Raw genomic sequence first — 19,853 nt, 5'->3', positions numbered from 1 at the left:
AGGGGTGCCCATGCTCGCCAATTCTTTTCGCCTTGTACATTAACCCCCTGATTCTAAATATTCTCTCTAATCCTAGAATCCATCCTGTGGTAACAGGAATCTATGAGACTAAAGTCCTTGCCTATGCGGATGATGTCGCCATCTTAACACCCAATCCGGAGACAGCCCTGGTAGAGATAGAGGCAACCGCGCTCTTATTTGGGTCTTATACAGGATACTCCTTGAATAGGAATAAGACAGTAATTTTATGGACACAAAATACGCTTTGCTCTGATCCTAGGCGGGTCTATAAGGCCACGTATCTCAGAGTGCAGATTACTGCCGAAACTCAAAACATTGTCAAATTTAATAATGAACCCCTTATCGACACAATAAAACTGGATCTTGCCAGGGTAAATAGTCTTCATCTTACCATCATAGGTAGGGGGAACTATATTAAAATGACTATTTTCCCCAAAATCCTATATTTATTCCGCTCCATTCCTCTATTAGTAGATGATAAATTTATCAAAATTCTCAACTCCCAAATCTCCAAATTCATCTGGCAATATGGCAAGATAAGAAGATCATTAAAATACTTGTCCCTCCCTTATAACCGTGGTGGTCTGGCTATCCCTCAACTGTTCCTATATTATTGGGCTGCATATATACAGCAATTTGTTCCCTTGGTTAGTCCTATACAAGATGAAGCAGGGGCGGATATTCCTTCAATATATCAGTTGGCCCTTGGTTCTAAAGCTAGAGGACTTCTACTCAGGCATTACGATCCTGGATATTATAAAAAAGTCAAATTTAAGATTGTTACAGGGGCTTGGAAAGCCTGGACTAAAGTAACAAAATATTTGCAAATTCCTAAATATACCCGATACTCCCCACTTTGGCAATCGTCTCTTTTTTCACAAAACATCAATGATCGGACTTTTGCCAAATGGGGTAATCATGGAATTACATCTCTTTTTGATCTTCTAGGCTCCGAGAAAAAGTTTAATTTTAGTTTCCTCCAGACTCAGTATAGTATACCTAGCAGCGATTATTTTTAATTTTTTCAAGTCAGATCTAGTATGAATCATTTGCTTCCGAACATAAATTGGAACAGAATTCCCCTGTTGGAAGATATTCAGAAATCTTCCTCCAGAATAGGGACATTTTATAATACACTACTAGCCAATGCACCAGATGATATTGAACGTACGGAAACATCTTGGGCTAGTAAACTAGGCAATCCAGACGTATACTTAGACATGGTATTGACAATGGCCTCCCAATTTCTACTCTCCACCAATCTTAGGGCTCAGCTGTATAAAACAGTTTATAATCTTTATTATACACCGGCCAAATTGTATGCTTGGGGGAAAACTGACAGCAATCACTGTCCTAGGTGTAAAAGTGGACCCGCGACTCTTGTGCATATGTTCTACGAATGTGATAGCTTAGAGCACTTTAAGAAAATGATTTGGGAGTTTTGGAGGGAGGTGTTTGGAAGAGAACTGCCGGAATCACCTACTATTTTTATGCTGGGGTATGATAACACTTTGAGACTGCACCACAGTGAGGTAATAATGCTTTTTATTGGCTCTGCTGTATATCGCATTATTTTGGCTACTCGCTGGAAAGAGGAAGATCCTCCGTGTTTTCAAAACTGGCTTGCTAGGTTCCTGGCAGTTTATAACTATGAAACAGCAATCTATGCTACTAGGGGGCTTAAGTCCAGGATGCAGGGGGAAAAGATCTGGTTTCCTATCACGGCCTGGTCTACTCAGTTTATGTCTAATTGACAAGTATTGATATGTATTGTTTTTCTAATGTGTTCTCCCTTGTTTAAATTGTATTTTTGAGTAGTGCTAACATCAGGATTAGTATCTTGTCGCTCCCTGTATGTAAAATATTTGTATGTGCTTTTCTTTTTTGCTTTGTCTGCTAGATGAACTATATAATGTGTTTTCATTTTATCTATAAATATGGATAAATTGTAATGGAATTATTTTTCTAAAAAATAAAAAAAAATAAAAAAAATAGAGGCTGATGCGGAGTCCCCCCTCTCCCCGCCTCATCCCCCCCCACTTCCACCATGAGAAAAACCCAACTAACATAATCCCCAACAATGTGACCGTACCCCCCGCAAAACAGGCAAAAGGAGGGAACAATAGTCCGTCACACAAGTCCAAAGAGCAGGGGGCCAAGACTCAACCCCGCTTACCACCCAAGTTCAGATACAGGACATCACCCATGGCGGGAATGACACAACGTTACCCATCTGGCTCCAAATGACAGTCCCCTCCGGCACCAGCTGTCGGCCTGCAGAGGTCAAGCAAACGGATATAGTGATCAAGAGCCCTCCGGGGCCTCCGTCACCTTCGCCACAGAGGCCACAGCTGCTCCTCTCTCTCTCAGGCTAATGGACAGATCAGGTCCCGCTGTTTTCACTGGCTTGCCCACTTTTTGCCACTCCGCGGAGCCGCGTCATTGGCGGACAGGGGAGACCGCAGCTCCAGGCGGGGTATCAGGTCGATCTAGCCCCAGGATTTCACGAGCCGCCCCCAGAGACCGCACCTGGATGAACTTGCCGTTCCATTTAAAGACCAGTCTGAATGGGTGCCCCCAAGAATAGGGAACCCCTTGCTCCCGCAGAAAGGTAGTGACAGGCCGGAAGTCTCTTCGCTTGGCCAGGGTAGAGGCCGCCAGATCCTGGTATAACACCGGGCGATGGTCACGGAACTCGAGGGGGGTGTGCTCACATGCCTTCCTCAGAATCCTTTCTTTAAGCTGAAAATCGTGGACGCACACCAGGATGTCCGGGGGAGGAGCATTGGATCCACGCGGTAGGCCTACCCTATGAACTCTGTCCATCTGGATCTCCTGCAGTTCGTCCTCGTTCAGGACGTGTCGGAAGAGAGCCTCAACGTATTCCCGCAGATCCGCCCCCTCTCCTTTCCATGGGACCGCCCGAATCCTGATGTAATTGCGGCGAGATCTGTTCTCTAAGTCCTCCTTGTGCACCTGCAAATCCAAGTTCTGCTCTGTGAGGTGTAGGACATCTTGCTGGAGTTGATGGATATCCTCAGCAGCCCCCAGGTCATGTTCTTCCAGGGTCGCTACCCTCTCCCCTATTGCGTCCACGTCCCGTCGCACTTCCTTCAAGTCCGATGTTAGTTGAGCCCGCAGTTCCTGAATGTCTTCCTTTATCGCTGCAAAGGGCTCACGCATGAAGGCCTTGGTGGCAGGAGCTTCGCTGTCGTCCGAACACTGGGACTTGTCGGTCACCAGTGGGGGCCGCAGCGGCGAGCCTTTCAGGGCGCCGTCTTTCGGGGGTTTGTCTTTTTTCGGCCTAGTCGATGCCATGACGCCTCTCCCTCTCCGCCACTCAGATGTGATGACCGCTGCTCGGTCCTTGCGGGTCGTGTTGCTGGGCCGCCCTGCCCGCCAGGCCACAAAGAGTGCAAGGTTCAGCGGCCAGCGGGCCCTCTGTCTGTCGGAGTAGCCCCCCGCTTATCGATCCGGCACAGCGGGGCCCCCACCGCCAGTCCAAAGCGATCAGCAGCGAGCCTGAAGAAGGCGAGCGCGGACCGTCGCGCCCCCAGTGACACCCGAGTGGCCGATGCCCACTGTATCACCAGCGTCGGAAGGGTCTGGCCGCACCGCTCAGGGTCACTGCACCCCAAAGCCCCAGGCGCCGTCTTCTGTAGCACTAGCAGTAAAGTCGGCCCGCCAGCACCTTCTTGGCGCCAACCGCTGCGCCGGACCCCAGCACCCCCTCCACGGTTCTCCGGGGTCACCACCACTCCTCTCAGCTTGGCCCCTTCGTTGGGGCACTCAGGCCGTCGGCTCACCGTCGGCTCCCGTGGGGCAGTGGGCGACCAGCGTGTGCTCCTCGCGGCTCGTATCGCCGTCCGCTGCGTCGCCGCTCACCTCTCGCCCGTCAAGGCCTAATGCGACCAGGCCGGCGCCGGGCTCTCTCCGCGTCGCTGCACCTCCAGCGGGCCGGTCGGGCTCACGAGCACCGCGGGTCCACCAGGCGGCCACCCGCCGACACCGTCAGCCGCGCGGCACTCTCCGCTGCTCGTCTGCTTGGGTCACGCCGACTCTGGCCACGACGCCGGGGTCTTGCTTCACTTCTCGCCGGAAGCGTGAGGCGCAGCGGGCTCCAACATCAGGGGGACGCGACTCCCCGGTCTCGCGTCGCTCTTAGGCCGCACCTCAGCCCGTCCCCGGGGCCACTCCGCCCCGGTAAATCACTCCGCCGCGACCCTCAGGGCAGTCTCCGGACGCCGGACACCAGCTGTAGGCCCCAGGAAAGGCTCTCTGCAGGGCTCAAAACAATGATAAAACAAAAGTGGCGCCGGAGGGACTGATCAACACGTCTTACTCCGCCGCCATCTTGGCCACGCCCGTGCATGACTTTTTTTAGGCATGGTTTTTTGTAAAACCATATCAGTGTTGGAGCTTTTGGGCCCTCACCATTCTAACAAGCATTGGCAAAAGCAAAAATCGTTTTTGGTCTAAAAAAGTACACATTGCCACAGGAGTTCTGGGAACTGTACACAACTTCTTTGTGTGTCAATATGCTCCTTGTGAAAAAGCAGAATACTGTCACTCATAGTGATGCCAGCTGTTAGAGAGAGAGAGTGACAGGCATAATTTTAATATACACAAAAGGTCATGGCTAACGCCAGGCCTAATTAGAAGCCCACTTATTAAAGAAAGTCTCAAAAGTGCATGCATGGTATATATCCTTCCATATATACTGTTTCCTTGAGTTCACAAGAAATTACAGTAGTAGGCCAAGAAATAGTACTCCTAGAAAATATTTGTGAACTGCATTTTTTCATGAGCAAATTTGCATGTGTCGATTTGCTCATGTGAAAATCTGAATGTTTCCAAGTTCACTTTTCCCCCAACCACTTTTTTTTCTAACCCTGGAAGAAGTTTTACGTCTGCCACTATCAAGGGTAAATTTCCAACCTTTCTCATTATGAGAATATTTGAGAAGAATTAGTGAAAACCATAAAACATGCAAGTCAGTAGGTTTGCACAGACTCAAAAGAGCATTCCAACCCTGGACCTATTGCTTACCACTAACTTCAGCCCCAGGAGGTAGACCTGCAGAAACGTGGCAACATAAGGGAATTGCTAGTATTCAAACTCAAACCCTACTATGGTATGAGCCCTAGCATAATCAGAGATGCTATAAGAAAACGTTTATATAATGAGATTGCTGCCATAATTTGTTGCAGCATTGCATTGCACAAAAGGTAGAAATGGAATACAGGACAATGTATGCAAAACCAGTCTCCTTTTATATGCTATACTTTGTAACTGCTTCACTGTCCATAGTAGAGTACAGCCACTTAACATATTTTCTATACTTCATATTCTTACCTTCATTTGAAATTTTTTCACCTGACGGTTTTTTAAACAGCTTTCTAGTGAGCTTACCATGATTTTCATCTGAGATCCTGTCTTGTGATATTTGCTTTGTACTCACAATGTGCACTTAAACCCTGAAAGATGAATTCAAAATGTCTCCTGCAAGGGAAAAGTTGTTAGGCCAATTTCCTTCTCTCATGCACTAATGCGCTACATTTTATATATAAATCAAGGAAACATAGAGGTTCAGTACTGAAGATCAATACCCTATTCAAATGAAGTGATTCATCTATGACATAACTACGCACATTTCAAAATTATTCCCTGTGTTCCGGTGCAACCAGCAAATGAGAAGCTCCACTCACTATATTGTGGGAAGGTTTCTTTTTGTGGGTAAAATCAATACCCTCTCCTAGCATAGGGTCTCCTAAAAATGGATTTTATAAAACCCCCAAAGGGTCTAGCCATTTGTCAATATTTATTGACTTAAAGTAACTTAGTTACTTATCAGTCACCTGCTTCACTACTTCTTATATGTGTAGGTACACATAAATTATTCTCTAACCCAGGCTCTCCTGCAGAGTATGCCACATATCAATTAGTGTATTGATACAAAGAATATTTTTAAAAACATTCTCTACAGTCCCCTGACTATTTTAAATGCCAGCCAATGCCCCTTTTATTAATACTCTGTGTTAAATACACATTTGAAAGACTGAAGGGTCACTTGCAGCAAGGCAAGTTAGTTATTTAGCTTACATCTCACTTACCAACTGGTGACATCACAGTTCTCCAATATGTCCCACTTTCTGACACCATTCTGATGGGGAAATACTGGCACCCTCCCAGGAGCAAATGAATGAAACTCCTCAGACATAGCAGGTTTGCTCAGAATCAGAGTGAAATTTATGTATTGGTACCAAAAGCATGCATCATTGCTAATTAGCAAGGAAGAAGTCAGATCTGCCACCTTAGGGGCTCTCCGACCGCTTCTTCCCAGAGTGACAGATTTCTGGGTGCTATATACCTAAAGTAATGCCATGTCAGCGGAACTAGAATAAGGCACCAAGCCAAATATGGCTGACATGGATGTGCAATGTCTGCACCATGCAAAACAGCCAGATATGGGCAGACCAGAAAGGCAGGCTCTGCACTGTGTAGGCAAATTGCACAACCAGAATAAGAAATATCATGTAGTCAGGACAAGCAAGGTGACCTGTAAGGGGGTACAGAATAGCTTGTTGAAGCTTGTCCAGTCAAGGTCAGATAGGAAGCCCTTTTGAGCTCCAGGCCTCATGTTAATGTGATCTTATCTAAACATGATATCTTTTGAAGTGCATACACATGAATTTATATGGATATTCATATATATTTTACAACAGTCACATAACACTGTAAAAGTTGTACGCAGCCTATGTTACAGGCTCCCCATCACAGTTACATCGTTGGAAACATTGCAGATTACTCACAGTTTGAACTTGAAATGATGTACCAAATACATGCAACGTTACTGGTTCATAGAATGTGCCAGTTCTTTGGATTATTGATGACTGGTGTCTTGTATGACATCCAGCCACCCAAAATCCAACGTTGAAAACTTCTCAATATGATCCTGCTAGTTGGTTTCAAAAGGCTGGTGTAGATTGGAAGGTTTCAAGCATTAGGTAGTACATCAAATCATGAATTAAGTAGGCTCGCTGTAGTCAGGTAGATCTCTCACAAAAATAGTTCAACACCCAAAACGTCCAATGTATAGGCTGACTGTTGTTGAAGACACTGGTGGGGCATCCAAGGTGTTACTCAGGCTTATGTTCAGGCTTCTTTTTGGACTCTGGTCAAATCCTTTTTAGTTTCTGGTTTAGTTTCTTGGATCTTCACATGTGGTTCTTTTCAAAATCGTCTCCACTTTTGTAAATTAAGTAAGATCCTTGTAAGTAATTAGTCCAGTAACCAGTAGTGTAGATTATGTAGTTCATTCAGTTATAAGTAAGATGGTAAATGCCCCACCGGGAGCAGCATCCTGTTGCTCAGCCCCACTCATTCCAACTGACCACTCATCCAAACCATGCACTCATGAACATTCTATTACATCACACTCACACAGGCTGAGCAGCAAGGAACTAGGAGACACAGGATATAACACTGATGTGTTTATATTCCAATTAGGGTTGCTTGCTGACAAAACCTGCATGACCTGCGTGACAGCTGGGAACAAGATGGTGGCTACACCTCCAGCACACCCAGTCTGAGTGAGTGACACAGAGGAGGCCCTGACCCCGATCTGTCCCCACAGCAGCACAGCATTACCAGAGGCGGCGTAGGAGCCCTGGGGACCCTGGACGGTCATCACCACAAGAACCACTGTGCCGGGTGAGTGTGCTCCAGCCAGCCCTCGAACTGCTGCAGTGTCAAACGGCCCTGTGTGGTGCCCAGATAACAGAGAGAGCCTGCGGAGAGTCGAGACTGCTGGCGGACCCTGTACAGCATCCATATTGAGGTGCACCAAGACCTGCGGGCCTGTGAAGGACTGCTGGGGTGGCGGCTGTCAGCTGCGACCAGAAGGTGGGGCCCAGGAGAGCGACTGGCACACCATCAGCAGGCCCATCTCATCCCTGGCAGGACTGAACGTCGGCAATACAGGCCGCACAGGTGGCGCAGAGGGAACGACCCTGCCTACATCAATGCTGACATCAAGGCGCATAGGATCACACCATAAAAGACTGCCTGCAGCGGTGAGGAAGGGTGTAGGAGGCCCGCCCTAGCAGCACTTCTGCGCAATAGTAGGGACCCCAGATCCCTTTAGACAATCTCTGGCATAGCAGGTAGGAGGGGATCCCACCAGACTGGGGACATAGAAGTCTGGAGTACCACTCCCCCTGCTTAGACCTGCACCAACCTTGTGGTCCAAATTTGGCGAGAAGGCCCATGTAGTGAGCCACCACGAAAAGTCTCTCAAAGGCAGCACACACAAGCCCATGCCCATTGCTCTTGTAACTGACCTACCTGCACTAACACTCTGAGGCCCTCGCTCCTGCATCCCGAAAGGGCTGACTTTGCCCTTGCAGGCGCCACTGTTACCTGGGAATCTGCCTATACCACACCACCCTGGGCCTCTAGAAGGGGAATCTTTGTAGAGCCGTCACTGGCGTCTGATATCGAATACACTTCTGGTGATCTCTCCCCCTGGTACCTATTGGCAAAGTCGCCTTAGCGTAAAAGGTTTTTCACCACCTCCTCTTTGCTACTTCACAACCTGCCTGTCATACCACCCCATTCATTCTTCAGGGAACTGGACACACTCCTCTGTACGCTCATAGGGGGACACGGGAACTGACATGTTGCTTTGGCGAAACTGCAGCTGCCGATGGACCAGGGAGATTTAGGGACCCTTTCCTTTGAGGCATACTTCCTAGCTCCACAGCTACAGTGGCTATCTCGCCGGACATCCGGGCGCAAGCTGAATGAAACTCGCATAGACCTTAGGAACCTTCCCATTCCTGCGCGCCGATGCCTGCTCCATCCAGGGGCACATTCTGCCTCCACCTAGCTCCTCTAAGTATCTGCCTTTGATTGGGTGCCACAGGAAGACTTGCGGAATAAAAGGGCTGCAGGGGGTGTACCGAATAGTCTATTTAATGGCATTCAGAGAACTATATACATGAACTTGGGCCCAGGTCAAAATTGGTGATGGCAAGAATGTAACGAACAAAGTTTACACAAATAAAGGATTAAAACAGGGGTCTATATTGGCCCCGGGCCTCTTTAATATATATCTAGCAGACCTAGCACAAACCATACAGAACATCATTACTCGCCCGCCTATACTGGCTAAAGATGAAATTGAATATCTACAGTACGCTGACTATATTGTCTTATTGAGTCAAACACCAATAGGACTTCAGCGAATATGGACGCCTTAAAAACATACATGGATAGAAATGGGCTGGAGCTAAATCTGAAGAAAACCAAGGTGGTTTGGTTGATATACTCTAAAATCAAGAAGTACACCTGGTTCTTGTAAGGGAACAAAGTTGAGGAAGTTAAGACATACAAATACTTAAGGTTCCTCGTGGAGCATCAAATGAAAAGCAAACAACACATAGAAACAATACAGGCTAAAGCACAATCCTTAAACTATAGTTTCAGAAAGTTAAGAATGAAACTGATCTGTCCTTCATTTGACCATCTTTTAACAGTGATGAGTGCTCAGTTAATGTCAGCTGTGACTTATGGCATGGAAACATTGAAAGGACACGCAGAAGGCATCCTAAACAAAATCCAAACAAGAGTATATAAATCTGTGTTCAGTCTCCCAAAAACTGCATCTCCAGCACAGGTGCGTTTGGAGTTTGGGCTGCTGAATAAAAAATGCCAATATAAAGGGGCCTTTATAAAACTATGCTGGGATTACGCTCGCCAGAAAGAGGGCCAATTAACCATATGTGCTGGAAGGATTTAGAGGAGCAATTACAACAAAATTAAAAAGATTCTTGGGGGCTATATCTAAAACGGGCTATTGAGGAACTTGGAATAAAAGACACCTGGAGTGCAAGTATTGGGAAACATGCTTTCTATAAAGTGATAAAAGCTACTAACAAGCATCTTTTATATTTAACAGAAAAGACAAGCCTTGCACTCAGACGTCACGCCTGGACAGTGATTAATTCCTATAAAAAACTACAGCACCAGGATTACCTTACAGCACACTTTTCACAGAAAATAAAACTCCAGTTTATGCAGTACTGTTTTGGAAAATGAGAAACAGAAGATCGAATGCCATCCTGGAAGAATCAGACATCGAACAAAGAATGTCGTTTATGCAAATATAAGGCAGAAACTCTTGCACACATACTCTGCGTTTGCCTGAGTCTCCTGATTTTAAGAAAGATAATGCTGAAAAGAACCTTCAGAAAACTAGAAATTCGAACATGCAGGCAAGCAGTAACCCATTGGCTGGGTGGCTACACCCTTATATGCCAGGGAGTACAATTTATAAAAGTAATCATGAAAGCATTCAAGCAATCAATGTAGGACACTAGCACCGTGATAAAGAACGTTAACTGGGAAGTTTACTGAATCTGCACCTTAACAAAGGGTTTACGTAATGTATAAGGGAAGAACAATAATTTCGCTGAGCTGAAGAGCAGAAGGTCAAATCTAGAGAAATCTGTGTTAAAATACCAATTAAAACAAAAGAACAAGGACAATGCATTTTAAATTCCAGGGTAACGAGAAAGAAGACACTTGAATTATAATGTACCTCAGCACAATAGCACTTTAAACACCAGCTCTTGCACATTGAATAATGGAATCGCATAAAGCCCTGAGAAAAACTGTCATGCACTGAGTAGCGAGTTTCTCAAGTTGAGGCCACACAAGAACTGAATTAATGTAATTTTATATTCATATTTAATTTGGAGTTATATGACCGTTTTTAAAAAGATTTGTCAGAAATATAAGTTTATAATCACATTTTATGAAATGTAATGAATGAATGATTGTGTAACGGTTTTTATTGACCAAAAACATAAATAAATATATAAAACTATGTAAGTGTGATTGAAGAGAATATGCATGGCTAGAATACAACGCCTCTCCTGAGTGACCATGCTCTACACTCTGAACCTACCTCTGGTGGGCTACCCCTCTCTATTCTAGGGGCACCACCAAGAAAAAAAAAAAAAGCCCTTGCAGGGCTTTATAGGGCGGTCCTTCAAACAGGTATGAATAATAAATAAGCTGCTCCTGCACTCATTTATTATTAATTTTTGTGTCCCGGAGTCTACCAGAACACCCCGTTTTGAATAATTATTGGGGAGTGGGGCGTTTAGCCCCTTCTTCCGAGGGTTTACAGACCAGGAGGGCCACATCCCTGTGGTCATACTGATTATTAAGGGTGGGGGTGCGGTGCTCCCGTCCCTGAGCCCTGGGGACCACAGTCCTTTTTAGTGGTGGCTGGCATGACTTGTGGGTGGCGGGGCGTTGGTGACCATGGGGGTGAAGCAGGCATGGGGGAAGCGTGAGGTTAAAGAAAAAAATATTATACACTTGACGCCGGGTCCCACTTCTCTGCCCCTTGCTCCTGCTCTCTTCATGGGATAGAAAGCCAGGAACAGCCAGGCTCCCTTGACCATGCAGCGTTGTGATTGGTTTTGAGCGTCCAGGTTCTACGCTTAACCAGGGTATGGGGACCTGGGCTTGTTCTCCACGCATACTGTAATGCAGCCTGCATGGAGAATGGGGAAAGGGCGCATGACTCGTTTGGGCAGCCCGAGAGGGCCGACCAGTCATTGCCTACATATGAGTGGGCAAACCACTCCTCCCCTTCTTCGTGAGCAGTGCAGCCCCGCCCACCCGCCTGCCCACAAAGGAACCTTAAAATGATACTATCTTAGTTATTAACTTTTTATATTTCCTTTCATTTCCACTGCTCGAAAGCAGTGGGGCGAAGCTCCTCCGCCATAGCGGAGAAGCCACCACTGTTCCTTTTTCTTTTTTATGGGGAGGGGCCCGGAGTGCTGTAATATGCGAGTGCCTGGCGAGGGTGCTAGTTATAGTTACTTTAGGCCAGAGCCTCTCCCAAAGCCTCTATTGGCCCTGGGGACCCCAATGCCTGGGCTCAAACGTAGGTGACCCTGAGCCAACCTGAAGCACCCAAGCAAGCAGCGTTGCTCCGGCCCGGATGAAGCAGGTATTTCTCACTGCTCCCACCAGGCGGAAGCAAATTCCGTTAGCTAGTGGATCCTCCCGAGAGGACACCCTGGTGGGAGGACTGATATTCATGCTCGGGAGTTGAGATACCATACTCTCTGTGACCAGTCTGGGTCCACAAGACAAACTTGGTCCCGGTCATTCCTGATCTGTTTGAGAACTCTGGGCAGGAGCAGTATTGTCAGAAAAGAGTATAGAAGGCCTGAGCTCCACTCTATCTAAAAGGCATCTCCGAGCTAGAGTCGCCTTGGAAACTCCAGCATGCAGAAGTGCATGTTCTTGGCAATGGTGAATAGTTCTGCCCAATCTTGAAAGAGACCTTGTACCACCTTGGGATGGAGCCGCTATTCTTGATCCGCTAAGCATTGACAGCTGATTTTGTCTGCTCTCTGGCTGTTGCAGGGATTCTGTTTGGAAACAGAACTATGCGTTGCATCACAGAACGTCAGTATGCAGGGATTGAGTCATCATACCAAATCAGTACCTATGGGCCCAAATCATGACTAGCTCATAGTGCCTTACGTGCCCTCCTAAACTTTACAGAGTAACCAGCAAGTTAGCACCCCAGAACACAGTACTCTAGTCCCCTCAGGGAACCATGGTAAATGATTATCACATTTCGTAATCTCACTCGTGCATGTCCTTAATAAACAAATGATACACAAGGAAAGTTTATAATATTTATTGAAACTATTGTGCTCTATCATGTAGCAACGGTGCTGCAATTAGGAAAAATATACAACTGAATATAGTAATTACCATTACCAATTAGCTGTATACAATGTAAAACCAGATCATGACGAATGATATGTCGGCCTAAGCCTAGACTATGTGAGCACAATGATATATTAGTACGTAGATTCCAGACCCGCATGCTGCACGCAGCATCTTTCATCCTCGAGACTGGGGAACTGTGTTTCTAGGTGTTCCTGCCCCTGTAACTCGCACTTTAACATTCCCCTTAGGGAATCAACAAGGACTAAAGCGCCCATAGCGCCTTGCGGTAGGAGCCGCCCACGCCAGAGAACTCGCACCAGGTGGCGCATATAGAGGGGCTGAACCACTGAGCAGCGGGGAACTTAGATTCCTAACCCGCATGATGCACGCTGCACCTTTCATCCTTGATACTGGGGGAACCGTGTTTTTAGGTGTCCCTGCCCCTGTAACTCGCACTTTGCACTTTAACATTACCCGTAGGGAATCAACAAGGACTACAGCGCCTTGCGGCAGGAGCCGCTCATGCCAGAGAACTCGCGCCAGGTGGCTCATATGGCGGGGCTGAACCACAGAGGAGCGGGTAACGTAAAATTCTGACTCGCACGCTGCACCTTTCATCCTTGAGACTGGGGAACTGTGTTTTTAGGTGTTCCTGCCCCTGTAACTCGCACTTTGCACTTTAACATTCCACGTAGGGAATCAACAAGGACTACAGCGTCCATAGCGCCTTGCGGCAGGAGCCACCCACGCCTGAGAACTCGCACCAGGTGGCGCATATAGAGGGGCTGAACCACTGAGCAGCGGGGAACGTAGATTCCTGACCCGCATGCTGCACGCTGCACCTTTCATCCTCGAGACTGGGGAACAGTATTTTTAGGTGTCCCTGCCCCTGTAACTCGCACTTTAACATTCCCCATAGGGAATCAACAAGGACTACAGCGCCTTGCGGCAGGAGCCGCTCATGCCAGAGAACTCGCGCCAGGTGGCTCATATGGCGGGGCTGAACCACAGAGGAGCGGGTAACGTAAATTCTGACCTGCATGCTGCACCTTTCATCCTTGAGACTGGGAAACCGTGTTTTTAGGTGTCCCTGCCCCTGTAACTCGCACTCTGCACTTTAACATTCCCTGTAGGAAATCAATGAGGACTACAGCGCCCACATCACCTTGCGGCAGGAGCCGCCCATGCCAGAGAACTCGCACCAGGTGGCGCATATAACGAGCCTCTACTACCGCATCACGGGACGTGTCCAGGCCAAGGGCGGGCCCGTCTGAGCCCATCTGAGACTGAAAGAGGCTGTGCTGGGCCACCCCTCTTGGTTATACTGCATAGGGTATGGTTAAGTAAATGGTATTATTTTTGGTTGTGATATTAGCTGCTTTGTTAATATTTCTGCTATAGTAGAGGGGAGTGATTACTGCAGATAGAGGCACCTTATATTTAATGCGTTATAAGGGCCTGTTTTACTTTGAGACTAATTCCCGGCGTGCAATTTGGTCGACATGGGTAAGAGAAAATTGCGCAGTGCGAATTCTGGGCATGCAGAAAAATGAAAGTTGCTAATATGACCCTGTTGAACTATCATACGGTGGCGGTTGAGCAGTCCTTAACTAAAGATTCACTGGGTTCACTGTCAAATACCCAAACTAAAACAATAGATTTACATCATAATCGGATTGGGGCGCTGGTACTATAGTTAATGCGGTTGAGGAGCATTTAAATGGCTGTATCCAGGTCATCAGTGATGCTATTTCTCTTAGTGACCTGGATGCAACGTTGTTTTCACCGCCAAAAAGACCCTGTAGCCCTAAATTGAAGAAACCACCTGGAAATCTGCAGCCATTGATACACAAGGCTCCTTCCGTGTCTGTCACATCTAAGCCTACAGTCAATAAACAGCAGGGAAAAGGTATTTTGACAATGCATAAAGGCAAAGAGTTGGCACTACGAACTAAAAGCAAGGGCAATGCCCCCCCCCACTAAAGAAATTAATAGGTTATTAAGTTTGAAAACCAATTTGACTTTGTATATAAAACAATTGATTGGTACCAGGGAGGCAAGACTAGATCAAATAGAATCTGGTCTGGAAATAATAATAGAGAAACAACATATGATTCTTGTAAAGGAAGTGAATATTAAACAAAAAGCTGACGGCAGTGATGGTAGTGTATCCAAGCCTCATAGCCAGATTTCACCAGCTAGCCTTATGAGTATTGGTAACCAGATAGACGAGAGAGCTAGGATATATAGAGCCTCAGGACGTAAGAGTTCAAATGAACCCCTGTCAAGTAGATCGCTGTCTAATAAGGCGGAACTTAGGGAGATTGGAAAAGGAAGAGCAGAAGCATGGAAGGGCGGACCTCTAGCGCGTGATTTACGCCCTAGTTTAAGGTCTTACATTCTAAAAACGCATGATCATCCACTTAAATTGCAGAATTTAAATTTGCCCCCTGCACAGTTGTTTTGGATAATGTTCCTTCACCTTCTGATCGGTGTAACAAAACTTGGATCACCATGAGGAATAGAGCAATTCATTGTTTGGGGAGTAGATTAGGACTAACTAGGGAGATGTTTTCTGCTTTTAAGATGGTAAGACGTGTCCCTTGGGTGGGAACAAACAGAAAAGCCTTTCAAGGGTACTGTGTTGTTCTCTCCTTGGGGATTCCATTGCTGGTTCGAGAATTTTTTAGCCGAATTAATGATACTAATACTATGGATGTAGGCATACAAGTTCTCCCTTTGGGCTACTTCTATCAGCCCAATACCCTCAACTGGCATTTAGATCCACACCCCCCTACACAGACCACTAATCATTTGACTTATAATTTAGAGGTGACTAATAGATTCAGGCCTCTTCAATCTTTAGACGAGAATGATTGACTCGTTGCCACTAATGATCAATGTAATTGTGAAGAAAGATTTGTACACCAAAATCCCCAGAAGGCAATTCCAACTATATACTCCAGGCAATCTAATACTGACCAGAGTGAGATAATGAGTATCAGAGGGATTTGGTAGGATTGCTGGATAAAAAAAGAGCTTCTAAAGGTATCGATATGGTTATGATTTGGGGTGCTGTTTTTAATGTCAGTATTTTCCCTAAGGCCGGACTTGGGCTGTGTGGTGTAGAAAATTAAGAGAATGAACCTATGACTCATTTTGCCCACTTTGATAGGAGGGAGAAGTTTAATGATATATTGGCCTTACATGATCTGGGTTTTGCTAATATGCTGTGTTCCCCGCCCGTGGATTTTGATTACACGTTTATTGGCAGAGGTCTTGAAGCTTTAATAGATTTTATAATTGTTCCAAATCGCTATGCAACTTGGTTTGATAAATTTAAAACTCATTCCAATGTATTGAGTGACCATTTGCCCATAAGTATCAACTTAATCCTCCCTAAGCGGGGTGCTCAACCAAAAAATAACAGCTTGGCCTGGACTCAAAATATTGCTTTAGTTCGTCAAACCGGCTACTCCCTGCTTTGGGGTAAGAAAGATCCAGAGGTGCTTAATAAACAGATCATGGTTACAGCCTATGATCATATAGTAGCGTGTTTACAAGAAAGTACAGCTCATGATGACACTCTGAGGGCATTTTCTCAAATTACATCAGTGGTTCAAAATTTGCTTAGAGTTCAGATCAAGGGCTCTCCTTTTGAGGAAAAAGGATGGTTTGATTCCAACTGTACCAAAACTTATACCCGTCTGAAAGCTGCGCTCCATAGAACTGAGAGAGGTCAAGTTGAAATTAGAGAAGTTAGGAAGGCACATAACCTGCCAGAAAAAAACGAAATAAAGAATTAAAAGATCAAGCATGGGACACTCTTTATGAAGAATCTCTGCATATGGATTGTACCTCATTTTGGCTGGCAGTAAATGCCCCGTTCTTTTCTAATAATGATGGCGCAAAGATTGAGGTTGCAATAGACGAAAAATGATGGACTGATTTCTTTTTTTATGTTTATAGTATTACGGGGAACAAAGCAAATCACACAGATCCTGAACTTCAAGTTCGAGGAGGCTCTGCTGGTTCCTCGCCCATTGCGTTGTATATAACACATGATGAAGTGATAACGACTATTAATGCTAGTAAAGGAGGTAAGGCACCAGGACCCGATGGCGTGCCGATGGACTTATTTAAATCCACCCCATTATTATGGTCCCCCCTGTTAACTTGGGTTTTGGAAGCTTGTTGTGCAAATGGATTTATGAAGTCCTGGTCAGAGTCCGTGATTATACCGATGTTTAAAAAAAGGGGAACGTGACAATCCGGCCTGTTATTGACCAATATCTCTACTAGATGCCTTAGTGAAGGTAGCAGGAAGGATTGTTTTGAATAGATTACAAATATGGGAAGAAGACAATAATATTTTAAAGTGTGGTTCAATATGGTTTTAGACAGGGGCTGGGGACTAATGAGCAGGTTTTAAATCTTAGTATTTTAATGGGGAAGTACACACAAGCTAAGGCCGGGAAGCTCTATGTAGCATTTGTGGACCTCACAGCCACATTTGACTGCATCATTCATGAAAAATTGTGGAAAATCCTCATGGATTTAAAAGTTGACCCAGCATTGGTGCAAATATTAAGACAATTATATGCTGGGGCCATTGCCAGAGTGAGGTATGAATTAAAGGGTGAATGCACTGCGCCATTCCGCGTGGAGAGGGGAGTGAGACAAGGCTGCTTTCTGGCCCTGTTCCTTTTCTCTTTATATACTAACGCTTTAGAGGAGGAACTTGTGGTCAGGACGAGAGATACACCACACATAAACAAAATGTTGATAGTATCTCTTCTCTACGCGGATGACACAGTGCTTATGGCCAGAAGTCAGCTGGGTTTACAGAGAGCCCTTGCCACATACATTAGTTTTATGGATAGCCGAGGCCTAAAACTTAACATGAGAAAAACTTTTGTAATGTCATGCGGGAAGGGGAAATACAAATGTAGAAGTATGCCAGTAGGGAATGTCAGGATAGATTCAACCAGCACGTTTTCATACCTGGGCGTCTTATTTGACATACTGGTTCCTGGGGACCGGCGGTTAAGAGCAGGAGTCTCCTTTTTAGGAGGTCTACAGCGGCAGTGGTTAATTTTGCAAATAAAATGGGCAAAAGGCCCCTGGGGATTCTCCTCAAAATCTATCAAGCAAAATGTATGAGCATTGCATTGTATGGGGCTATAATTTGGGGCTTTTATGATGTATCCCCAATTCAAAAAGTGGAAAATTCATTCTTAAGGTTTATTTTAGCAGTGCCACAGAGTTCCTCAGTTTTTAATTGTCACAGCGAATTGGGGATTCCTTATATTTCTGATATAATTAAAGTGCAACCTTTATTACTATGGCATTGAGTTTGGACTTCTACCAGTACAGGGTTGAATAGAGATATCATTAAGGACTCAATTAAACTGGACCATGCAAATAAGATTACCTGGTTGAACTATGTTAGAAAAATGTTAATGGTTCTTGCTCGATATGATATTTATATTTGTCCCGAAACCATGAGTTCTATTTCAAGGAAGGAATTTAAATTACTTTGCATGACACATTTAGAGTCTTTAAGAGCTGCACAGGAGATGAACAAATGCACGGTGATTCAGCATCAATTGACATTGGTAACCCATTGTATACAACCCTATTTGGTTTGGTGTATTGGAGTGTATGATAGATATGTCCTTACTAGGTTTAGGTTTGATAGTTTCCATCGTTTGGTTAGTTTTCCTGCCGTAAACGATTGGTCCAGAGATCTTTGTAATTGCCCTTGCGATCATACATCACCTCAATCAACCATTCATGTGATTCTATTTTGCAAAATGTATTCAAATGAAAGAGCAAGATGAATGTTGCCATTGTTGAAGCGAGGAGGTTGGAGGCAATGTCGCCCTGCCTTTTTGTATTTACAATTATTGGAAAATGTTTATTACGTGGGCATTATGACTGGATACTTGAAAAATATAATGAGAAAGAGAAAAACAATCATTGGTTAAATTTACCTTGGAATTAAAGCTTTTAAATTGTATCAATTGTACTGACTGTTTGTAAAAATAAGTAATGGAAACTATACCAATGTGACGCACCCTAAGATGAATTTGTATGATGCATTTTTTAATTTTATAACGTTTTTAATTGTGACTTTAATGATTTAAAAAAATCAAAAATCGAATCAAGTTTATTCTGATTTGATCTGATATATCAGTGTTCTCTGGGGATTAGTACGTGGCCCCATACCTGGCATTTGCCGTTAGCTGGTATGCCTCTCCGATTGAGCAGAGCTGGCGCGCTCATCCCCAACCTTTCCTCTGCTAGAAATCCACCACTCTGTTTTGTAAATGGCAATTCTCAGCTTCTCGGATGAGAAATGCCATGCTAGAAAACAGCAGCTGGGTCTCTCTGTTCGGTCTATCTTTTAGAATATGTTGGTGACCGACGACAGAGAAAAACAGTGAACAATGTTGTTCGACCTAGTAAGAAATGTCCCAACTGAGTCCCAGAAAGAAGTGCTGAATAACAAAACCAATTGCAGCATATGTCTAAAATAATATTGTGGCACAAAAACAATTGTGTTTTGTGCAAATCAAAGCGACCTACTGCATGTGCATTTGGGCTAACAAAGGGGAGAACTATAGTGGGCCCTAAAGGGAACTCAAGACATGGTGTTGAGAGAGCCCGCCAGATGTTGAACTGCCTGGGAAATGCCTTGGCATTCCAGCCATGTACAAAGGTGTACCCTGCCCTGCTTGTTGCAATCCCACATGGCAGTGGTGTTGTCTGTAAACACTTGAACCAGCCTTCGCTTGATGGAAGGAAGAAAGGCTAGTCAGATTGCTCTCAGCTCCAACAGGTTTATGTGGAGCTGAGACTCTGCCGTAGAGCAGAGTCTTCTCATCTCGACCTCTCCCAGGTGACTGTCCAAGCCCAGGAGGGATGCATCTGTCACTACTGTCAAATCTGGATGGGGAGGGGTCTGCTGCTGACCTATTCGTGGTCATCAGCCACCACCGCAGATCTGTTGCAGTTCCCTCTAATATCTGGACCAGGTCAGAGCGATTTCCCTGAAG

At 45.3% G+C, this 19,853-nt stretch overlaps 1 protein-coding gene across 3 annotated transcripts in view; it reads left to right on the top strand.

Annotated features, from left to right (window-relative positions):
• The window catches only part of B4GALT3 (beta-1,4-galactosyltransferase 3), a 456,858-nt gene that overhangs the window by 181,455 nt on the left and 255,550 nt on the right, over positions 1-19,853 (top strand). The window contains exon 1 of one of the 3 annotated variants that reach the window (XM_078669019.1): positions 13,993-14,125. The exons of the other annotated variants lie outside the window; for them this stretch is intronic. The gene's annotated coding sequence lies outside the window, so the exon portion shown is untranslated. Of the gene's footprint in view, positions 1-13,992; positions 14,126-19,853 lie in introns of those variants that run through there. 3 annotated transcript variants of the gene reach the window in all.

The sequence above is a fragment of the Lissotriton helveticus genome, chromosome 12 (assembly GCF_964261635.1).
Source record: "Lissotriton helveticus chromosome 12, aLisHel1.1, whole genome shotgun sequence".
Classification (NCBI taxonomy): Eukaryota; Metazoa; Chordata; class Amphibia; order Caudata; family Salamandridae; genus Lissotriton; species Lissotriton helveticus.
The sequence above is the reverse complement of the archived record's forward strand: the minus strand, read 5'-3'. Positions and strand labels throughout refer to the sequence as shown.